This window comes from Rhinatrema bivittatum, chromosome 6 (assembly GCF_901001135.1).
Source record: "Rhinatrema bivittatum chromosome 6, aRhiBiv1.1, whole genome shotgun sequence".
NCBI lineage: Eukaryota > Metazoa > Chordata > Amphibia > Gymnophiona > Rhinatrematidae > Rhinatrema > Rhinatrema bivittatum.
The window spans coordinates 74,510,026-74,521,022 of NC_042620.1; the positions used below are offsets into that span (position 1 = coordinate 74,510,026).

At 42.3% G+C, this 10,997-nt stretch overlaps 1 long non-coding RNA gene across 1 annotated transcript; it reads left to right on the forward strand.

Moving 5' to 3' along the window:
- The first annotated feature begins 1,414 nt into the window (after positions 1-1,414).
- On the forward strand, positions 1,415-10,326 carry LOC115093203. Its single transcript, XR_003857220.1, has 4 exons — positions 1,415-1,723; positions 8,286-8,413; positions 9,447-9,585; positions 10,107-10,326. It is a non-coding gene; the product is annotated as an uncharacterized LOC115093203 (long non-coding RNA).
- The last annotated feature ends 671 nt before the right edge of the window (positions 10,327-10,997 follow it).

Here is a 10,997-nt window from a genome sequence, read left to right on the forward strand (position 1 = left end):
CAGGAGCACCCAGCTAGAAATGAAACAACCAAATAAAAACAACAGCCACCACTTCTTTTTCTCTACCCCTAACTTCCAGCTGGTACTATATCTGGGAACTCTCCAGATTTCCCCTGGAGGCTCAGGAAACTTTCATCAGCTGTACAGCTCTGGGCCTCTGTCTATGGTTCCAGCCACTCCTCTTCAGTAAGCCTGCAGGAAGGGGAGAGATAAGCCTGTAGCGCACACACTGCAGGCAACATGCGGGGAGAAACTTCAGCTGTGATTCCAGGACGTGGGACTCAGCTGAGGGTGGAGTAAGGGTACGCAAGTCAAGGAGCTGTGACTTATAAGGGGGGGGGGGGGGTGTTGGAGCAAAGAGAATGCCGGGGTGAGAGAGGGGGGAAGGCAAAGAATGCTGGCATTATCCCTGGAGGGGGAAAAAGTGGTGGTGGCAGTGGCAGAGAGAGACAATGTGGATTAACAGGGAGAGGATGGAACAGAGAAAGTTGGTGGGATGAGGAGTAATCTAAGGAAATATTTTTTTACAGAGAGGGTAGGCGAAGCATGAAACAGCCTCCTCATAGAGGCAAGGACAGCACCTCAATTCAAGAAAGCAATGAAGCATGGGATAAGCACAGAAGATGTCTGAGGGAGTGGTAGGGATTGTAAAGCTGAGCAGTTGCGTGAATGAGCAGATAAGACAGGCCATCACATTTCTATATTTCTATAATACTATGATATGCAGTATTCTCTCCTCTTACCTGTCCCCCTGCCAAACTCCCTGTATGATAATTTCTTATTATATTGAATTTTGTTCATTTTTCTAAAATGGAAAGATTTCAGCTAGCCAATAAAAACAAAGAAATTAATATTCATACTTGTAAACAGTATTTCTATTCTAAATAAACGACTTTTTCTTTTTGACTTTTAAATGATGTCATGGTTTCTCATATTGTGAGAGAATAGAAACACAACGGTTCAATCTAGTTAAAGATAATTGATTTTTCACTCATCAAAAAAAATGTTGTTATCCAACTCAAATAATGGGTATTTAATCATTTTGCTTCAGTGATGCTTTCTGTGGCATCCTTGAAGTTCAATTTCCATCAAACACCATTAGACTATCTTCTTTGTGATCCAGGACTATATTGCATTTCAGCTGCTGCATATAAGTTGAAAGAAATAAAATAATCATAGCATAAATGCAAGAACTCGTAGAACATATACTAAACTGTGGGACATTGGATACCATAGTTACTAAGGTAACCTACGTATTTTCTAAGTCTTTTTCCTTGGCCAGATTCATGCCAGGGGAGAATAAATCATTTTTCTATCCATTCCTTTGTTTTATTTACTCTTAGTGAAACAAGCTCCACAGTTACCAGGCTCCTCTGCTTGCCTCTCCTTGACTAGACAGGAAGCTGCTGATTCACAAGCGAGAGGTTTAACAGGAGAAGACGGAGCTGAGGAGAAGAGTCCTTGAGGACAAACAGACTAAATCTTGAAGCCTTATGAGCTGACGGATTCCCTGCACTATCCAGAAACTGCAAGTATAAAGCTGGAACAATGCATCTGCGTACTTTAATGATCTCTTCGGACATAGTGAAGACTGACGGCTACAAGCTGCTCTGATCACGCCTAAGAAGGCATGCCTGAGAACAAACCTGAAAAAAGTCTACTGGGCATCCAGAGGTTTCACTGCCTAGGCTACATTCTAGGCAAAAGAAGAATGAAACCCAAAGTAAGGAAAGCGAGGGCTATTACACAAATTCCTATACCCAAGACAAAACACTAAGTAACATTTCCCTTGAGTTGACTGGCTAATGCCCAAGATAATTCCTAAACTTTGCAGCTATGGCTGAATGATTAATAGCATTACTAAAAAAAAAAAAAAAGCTCCTGAAACCATATGATGATCTAAAAGGGCAGATCAGGAGTTCCAAAAATTGAAAGCAGCCCTGACTTTGTCATTCATACAAAAATTTCCAAGATAGTTGTTAATGCAAGAGGGGCAGGATGGTTTACATCCATTTGGATATATTAGTAGAAAATTGCTTCCTCAAGAAATCAACTTGGCTATCATAGAGTTTAGAGAAGGAAGCCCTAGCTATAAATGGGCCTTGGAGGCCCTAAAAGGCGCTCTGTTGGAGCTTCAGCTTATAGTTGTTACACACCATAAGTCCCTGAAATGGTTGTAAAGTATAAAGAGACAAATATCTATATAATAAGGTGGCTCTTCACCTTACAGCTCTTTGCTTTGCAGGTAAGGAAAACTATAGGGGTACATTTTAATAAAGTACACCCGCGCGTACTTTTGTTCGCACACCAGGAGCGAACAAGAGTACACTGGATTTTAATAGATACGCGCGTAGCCGCACGTATCCTTTAAAATCCAGGGTCAGCGTGCGCAAGGCTGTGCAAAATCGGCAGCCGTCGCGCGCCGAGCCGCGCAGCCTGCGCGCACCAAGCCGCACAGCCTGCCTCTGTTCCCTCCGAGGCCGCTCCGAAATCGGAGCGGCCTCAGAGGGAACTTTCCTTCTACCCCCGCACTTTCCCCTCCCTTCCCCTACCTAACCCACCCCCCAGCCCTATCTAAACCCCCCCTACCTTTGTTTGAAGAGTTACGCCTGCCCGAGGCAGGCATAACTCGTGCACGCCGGCTGCGCGATTCCCCAGCCTGGGAGCAAAATGGGAGGCCTCAGCCACGCCCCAAAAATGCCCCCGGGCCGGAACCACACCCATGGCCCCTGGGTGATGCGCCGCCCCGACACGCCCCCCAGGAAAGCCCCGGGATTTACGCACGTCCCGGGGCTTGCACGCGCCGCCGAGCCTATTCAACATAGGCTCGGCGCACGCAGGGGGAACTTGGGGCAGGCTTTCGGGGGGTACGCATGTATCTTACATGCGTACCCCTTTGAAAACCTGCCCCATAATGCAGACTGCCTCTCCTGGTTGGCACCAAGTGGTTAAAAGTAAACAAACATTACCTGTGCAAACAGGAAGCTGAGGAGCATGTGTAATGAACAGGAAAGTAGCAGATGAACCTTCAAAACCCCGGAGATTAAACCCAGGAAGGCCCACTTTAAGAAATAAACAGGAAACTTCTGACTTACAGGGGAGATTTTTCCAGGTTTAAAACAGAGGAAGAAAGGAAACTGGGGAAGAGGAGTCCAAGAGGTAAAAAACGATTGATCCCAAAGCCTGTAGAGCCAGAGAGGGCTCTTAAGAGTATTCGGACGCTGCAAGTAAAAACTGTTTAAGACTAGGCAGAGGATTGCAAAGAGGGAACACCCATGGATCACTGTCAAGCCAGCAACTGGTATGGGCTTATATTTATATTATTTTGTGTTTCTTATAGGCTTTGTGGAAGAGGACAATAAAGACCTGCTTAAGAGACCCCCGACCTTGCTAACTGGGCTGCACCATGAAAGCCTAAAGCTGGTCATTACGTTGGACTTTGTCATCATTTGTTTAAGATCATAGCATAGTTTCTATAGTTCTTTTAGTTTAGGATTCAAATTCAAGGTCTGAGCTATGAGTGGAGGATTGTCGCCCACTCCCAACCCCAGCCCCTTACCTTTTGGCTAAGAATGATAACTTTTTGCAAAATCGGGAAGGGGATTAACGCCCTGTCACCCAACTCCATTGGGGACACAATGACCTTATGATCACCAAAGCAAGGGAATTATGTTAAAAAAAAAAAAACAACCCCCAAAAACCCCCCTCCTTTCTATACCCAAATATTGTAATGCTTCCTTATTTGGATTAATGTAATTTTTATGAAGTCTATATGCCTTATATTCCCAGGATGACTACACGAACATAATAAATCTGTCTGCAGGTGCACCTCATTGAGGTCTGACATGCTCCCATAATAATTTGAATCATTAATCTCCGCACCCCTTCTTATGGTAATTCACAATTACTAGCAATGTTGTGTAATTATGGAAGTGCCATTAACATCGTGATATTTGAACTGCACTTAGAATTTGCATTAAAATTGAGAGTACAAATTTGCCATGGAAATTGAAAATTAATTTCATGGCTAAATGGTGGTAAAATAAAAAGTAGAACAGGATCATTTTCTCCCTGTATTTATAGACTTGGTTCTTTTTTTTTTTTTTTTTTAATGAAGCCACAATTTATCTTCCCCAGTTAATATTCACTGATTGCCTCTTAAAGAAAATGTGGGTCTCAAATGTCAGCCATTGTGTGCTGCTACATCTGTAACTTTAAGTAGAAGAAACCTGCAGTTCTCTAATGGCCCAATTTGTCAATGACCTGTGTGTGTGTGTGTGTGTGTGTGTGTTGTGTTTTAAAGTATATCAGTACACATGCATGTACATGTGTCTGAGTGCACTGAGTATGTGGCAGTGGTAGAGAGGAGGCAAACTGGAATTATCTGATGGGGGGCCAGTATGACAACCTGCAACAGAGTCCTCTTTTGACTTTCAGATGTGATGAATTTTGGAAACTGATTTCAAATTTTTTTTTTAAATAAACTGTCATGAGTCATCAAGGAGCCATTTAAAAGTATGGATATTGAGGGGGCCATCCCGATGCCTCAGTGGGAACGTGATGTGTAGTCACGCAAAACGTCGCAGGGTTTCCTGCCAGAGCCTGGCTTCAGACTAGCCAGGACTGTGTGTGTGCCGCAGATACTGCTCTTTCCTTCCCCACCCCAGAGTTATGTACTATATGGTATATAAGAAATCTGAAATAATAAAATAAAAAATAAAAACACTCCAATTCACAGCTTTCTTTGAAATCCTAAGAAAAGGCAAAATACCAAAAGAAAATAAATAATAAATAAATAAATCCAACAAGAGCACGGCCAGATTCCCTCTGCTCCTGTTATGCTTTGGGCGTTTTTTCCAATACTGCTAAAGCTTCATTTCTATTTTTCCCAAACAGAATCAGTATTGTCTCATTTTAGTTCTTTATTACTGTGTACAAAAGAAACGACTATTGTTTTGGGTTTTTTATTACCTGGTGTTATATCCTCTATAATGTCCATAAGGGTAGATTTTAAAAAAATACGCATGTGTGTCCATGTGCACGCGCTATTCGGCACGCAAATATGGATGCATGATTTTATAACATGCGCGCGCTGGCGTGCCGGCACCCTACTGGCGCACGATCCCCTGGCACAGTGGCAAATGGCCGCTGTACCAGCCGCCTCCAGCCCCACCCCACCCTGCCTCCTGGAACACCCTTCCCCCCCCCCCCCCCCCAAGATCGCCTCTTTGCCAAGCCCCAGCTCTTGTGCATGTAACCGGGGTTACACGCACGGCTGGGCCTCTTTTAAAATGCACGCAGCCGCATGCGTAACCCCTGTTTTTTCCGGCTATGACCTGCCGGTGCCTCCCTCATTTTCAGCAATGAGTGGGATGGGTTCCACTTGCAGCCCTGGAGCCTCTTTCGTCTTCATTTTCGAGCGCGATAGGCTCCACTCACTGCCCACAGGCAGTGAGTGGAGCCGTGAACGGGATGGGCTCCGCTCGCGGCTGCCGACCTTCCTCCCAGCTAGCACCCCACTCCTGGAGGTCACCCGGTGTGGACTGCACCCCTCTTTAGTGTGGCACTGCAGGCATGTGCAAACATCTGAGCATGCTATCCTTGAAGTGATCCTCCGAAGTTTGTTCAGGGGATCTTTAGCATGAAAGCAGACCACTAGCACCCATGTTTTTGACAGGAGACAGATTCATGACATCCATGTAGTCCAGAGACATCTCATAACAGTTCAGAGACAACATGCCAAGAAAAGTTGTCTTATGGCCCTTTTCTAAGACTTCCTTGGGCCTTATCGGCTTCTACATGTAAAATACATAAGATCCACTAGTAAATTATGTAATTAGATATGCCATAGTCCACGAGTGTAAGACTGGTGAATTAACATTTGTTTTTTTCATAATAGATATATTTACAGCATAGCTGACATTCATTTTGTTTATTTTATTTCAACATATTTATATACCGCCTATACATTGGGTGGAAAGTATGCTGGCAGAGACAAATTGTTGACCAGAATGTGTTTCTTGGTTTGATACAATGTCATAGATACAAGGCCGCAGAAGCTATAACAAGACCACGTCTAGAAGTGTCAACTAATTTTGACTGTTAAATCAATTTCTTGTTTATTGAGCAATAGCAGTTTTAATCTCAGTACAGTTTGCAGTATCCATTTTGTTTTGGTTTGACTCCATTTTATTTGATTCAAGTAGCACGCAGCTTCTTTAATGGTGACCTGGGCTAGTTCCTTCAACATCTGAATAAGGTAAAAGTAGTTTCTCAGTCATACGCAGTAAATTAGAAGCATGAGGGAAGATAATTTCAAGGTCACAGCAGTTTTGAACTGAGCGGACAGTTTTTTTCTGTAATTTCAAATAGTTTAGGTGCTGAGTAGTGTGACTTGAGAGGCAAGCTGCATGTCGACTTCTGGTCCAAAAGTTGATTCAGAGACAAATTTCTTCATTAGTTTTCTGAATATTAGCGGATTGGGAACTAGTTTGATGTTCAGTGGCAGGAAGTTTCACAGGACTGGAACTGAGCCAGAGAAGATGTTTTCTCTGGTGCTGGAGAGGTGCAGTTCCTTTGGTGGTGAGACAGGTAAGTGGACTTGGGATAGGAAATGCAAGAAGCAGGACAGCATATAAAGGATAAGATGGCATCAGAGGTAGATTGTTGCATCACCTTTGATGGCCGGCAGAGATTTGAAGATTGGGGTGATCCACGAAGAAGCTCCATGTGGGCAACTATATCCAGGTGAACCTGTGTAAATATTTTTGAGAGAAGAAAGTAGTGACCCTTGACTGTTTCAGTGGTAGCCAGAAGCCCTGCTGTTGGACACCACTAACTGAGCAAGATAGTGCAGGAAGTTGTTCTGGAGAGGGAGGCACTTTTTTGTTTGAAGAATACCTGCTGTTCTGCCAGATAACTGCATTGAAAAAGGCTGTATTCTTCTAATTTTTATTTTATTGCAAGCATTTTCCTCAAAAAATGAGGTAAATTATTTATGAGATCCCTAAATAGGTTCCATAGTTCTAGAAACAATCATCAAGTAAAGGTGATCTTAATAAAGTTTGCTTCTCTTAACACCCACAGATATATTTTTGTTTGTGGTACTTTAAGGCACTTGTAAGGTTTTATATTTCTTCTACATTATCTATTTTTGTATATTCTATCATACGACTCTTGAGATAGCTAGCAAAGCATTTTCTGGCATCTTAAGTGCTTCCAGTAAAATCTTTTTAAAAATATCCAAAGGAAACAGAGAGTAGGATTACATGGACAATTTTCTCAGTGGAAGGGAATGGGCAGTGGAGTGCCTCAGGGATCTGTACTGAGACCTGTATTTTTCAATACATTTATAAATGATCTGGAAAGGAATACAAGTGAGGTAATCAGATTTGCAGATGATACAAAATTGTTCAGAGTAGTTAAATCACAAGTGGATTGTGATAAGTTGCAGGAGGACCTTGTGAGACTGGAAGATTGGGCATCCAAATGGCAGATGAAATTTAATGTGGATAAGTGCAAGGTGATGCATATAGGGAAAAATAACCCTTGCTATAGTTACACAATGTTAGGTTCCATATTAGGAGCTACCACCCTAGAAAGAGATCTAGGCGTCATAGTGGATAACACATTGAAATCGTCGGTTCAGTGTGCTGCAGCAGTCAAAAAATCAAACAGAATGTTGGGAATTATTAGGAAGAGAATGGTTAATAAAACGTAAAATGTCATAATGCCTCTGTATCGCTCCATGGTGAGACCGCACCTTGAATACTGTGTACAATTCTGATTGCCGCATCTCAAAAAAGATATAGTTGCGATGGAGAAGGTACAGAGAAGGGCAACCAGAATGATAAAGGAGATGGAACAGCTCCCTATGAGGAAAGACTAAAGAGGTTAGGACTGTTCAGCTTGGAGAAGAGACGGCTGAGGGGGGATATGATAGAGGTCTTTAAAATAATGAGAGGTCTAGAATGGGTAAATGTGAATCGGTTATTTACTCTTTCAGATAATAGAAGGACTAGGGGGCACTCCATGAAGTTAGCATGGGGCACATTTAAAACTAATCGGAGAAAGTTCTTTTTCACTCAATGCATAATTAAACTCTGGCATTTGTTGCCAGGGGATGTGGTGAGTGCAGTTAGTGTAGCTGGGTTTAAAAAAGATTGGATAAGTTCTTGGAGGAGAAGTCCTTTACCTGCTATTAATTAAGTTGATTTAGAAAATAACCACTGCTATTACTAGCAACAATAACCCTGTTTCCCCCTTTTTTGTGTGTGCTGGAGCAGGCTTGATGCAAGCCCAACTGTGTTCAGGAGGCCCCTATGCCTTCCGGAGGAAGGCAACTCCTGTAAAGCAGTCTGTCCAAACCAGAAGGGAGTGAGTGTGTACTGACCAGAAGCAAGCCCCTGTATGTGTAAGTGACTACTACTAAGGTTGGAAGTCCATTGTGAAGTATTGTGTTTGCTTAATAAAGTTTTATCTGCACCAAAAAGACTGGAGTCCATGTGGCTTTCTGTCTCCAGCCAGGGAAACACTGCTTGGTCTCCCTCAGGGAAAAAAGTTGACCTATTTGTGACAACTGAGCAGCAGTAGTCTCCCAAATAACCTCTAATGTAATTTCTTTAGGTTTAGTCAGAACAAACCTAGACAGCTTCTTAGTACTAGTGATAATGGTGTCCTACAAGAAGGATCTGTATGGTCTCACTAAAGTCTATTCATCTAAAATCCTCCTCCTACTCCTCCAAACACTTTTTGACTGTCCTCATTTCACCTTTTCGGCTTCCAAAACTTGCAGCTACTGCTGAAAATCCAGCCCAGTGACTCTCAGGGACCACACATCAGCCCAGCTTCTGATGTCATCAAGCCACATGGAGGGAGATGCCCCCCACCCCTGTCACTCTGTTTTTCACAGTCCCAGCTGTGCAGGGGGGATCATCCAGCTTTGGGGACAAAGATTGTTGTGTATCAAGGGATCCGGGTAGCACACCTTCCCCTGCCAAAGAGCACAGCCGTGCCTCTCTGGAGCTAAATGGGTCATCCGCTATTAGAAGTCCGACAACAAAAGTATCATTAGGGTCAACCGAAAGTTGTAAAGAAGGCACCTAGGGACAAGTATGAGCCTTTCCTTTTTGTGATTCCTCATGAGTGAGGAAAAAAACAATTGGAAGACAAAATATACAAAGGAAGTGTTTTGACTCCTCCCCCACTACTTTCTTTTAACATATCATGTGATAGATTTCCTGGTGCATGTGTGTGAATGATGGGTCTGGGTGCATGTGCAGATGGTGGGTCCAGATAAACTGATTGTGATTGTTGGATATGCCATTGCCAAGTCTACTTTTAAAACAGATAATTGCTGCAGCAATCATGGTACTTTCTCTCTAAAAGTGTCAAGAAATGACTTCCAAACTATTGAATGTCTCTCTCCTGTCACTTCTTTCCAACAGAAATCAAATGAATTAAAGAAACCAAAGTGACACAGCCTGTTAATTTTTCATAGGAGGGAAAGAGAAGAAAAATTACATTTTTTTCCTCCCATAAGAAATAGTGAGGGGAAAAACGGAGGCTGAAAATCTTACTCCTGCTGTAAGTAAGAGTAATTATCTTTGAGGTAGTTTAAATGACCTATATCTAACATTATAGTAACCTAGAAATGACGGCAGAAAAATACCAAATGGTCCATCTGATCTGCCAGCAAGCTTCCCATGGTAGTATCTGCTGCGCTGTGTAGGCTGCCTCTCATGTCTCTAAGAGGATAAATAACCTCTGATGGCCTGGGGGCATAGTGAAGGCCATTAGTGCAGCATTTCTCATAGCTTTGCCTCATGTGCATCCTGCCTAAGAATTTATTCAGCACCGAATAGCGGTAAACTTCCCAGGAAGACTCCATTTTTACAATGCTTGATATTTAGCAAACCCGCATATTGTCCTATGGCTTTTCAACCGCAGTCCCCAAACCACCAGCAGTGAACCAACCCCATTAATTTTGGTCAGCTTGTACAACTTGCCAGAAAAGTAACATTTGCCTGAAGAAGCTGAATATTGTAAATCCTCTGAAGAAAATTAAAATTGTGGTTAGTTTTCTCTTTTTTTTTTTTTCTTTGCAGCTGCAGATTAATGGAAAGCAGCAATGTGCTTGTTTCCGGACCCTTGACTTATTGTCTGCCCGTGTGTAGACTCAGGATATTACATATGGGATCAACAGATTGGTTCAGTCAGATTCTTTGAAATTCAGCAGAGCAGGAAACAGAATTGACTCTAACCATCATGGGAATATATTGCACAGCATACACTGAACTAGGAAGCTTTCCTACAGGAAAAAAAAAAGTAAGCATAAGCAGGTGTGAGATAAAATGGAGAACATATGCTTAAAGGAACATGATTCAAGCAGGTAGAAATTTACCTCAAGTGTAACTATAAATTAAGTGTGACCTTTTTAAAGTAATGTATAAATACTTGAGCTTTCTCGGAACAGAGAAAGAATAAAAAGAGTGCAAATTAAACTGTATCTTTGTTATTTGATAAGAAACTATTTCCTTACAATAGGGCCTATGTACTAATGGATGAAAGCATTGACGTCAGTGTTAAACATGTGTTAATGTGAACATTAACTGTGGTCATGTATGAAGTGCCTTAGCACACATGGGAACAGTGCTTGCAGTCATTGCCAACAATTCCCCAGTTTCCAAAGTATTATCATAATGGGGCCTATGTGCTAACCAGCATTTAAAAAAAACAAACCCTCATATTACCCTACTGGGATATGTGGGTGGTTGTTGGGTTGGGTTTTTTTTTGCGAGGGGGGAAGGAGCATTTGTTCTCACACTTTATTATTTTTTTCAGAAAAGTATTTAGACACATAAGCAAACATAAGTCTTGTAGGAAAAGGCATACAACTTAGTACTGGGAGACTAATTTTATATCTGTTGAGAATAAGAACTTCTGACGTGATTCCCATGTTTCATAATCCAAAATAATGTGTTGTTCTTTCCAGCTAC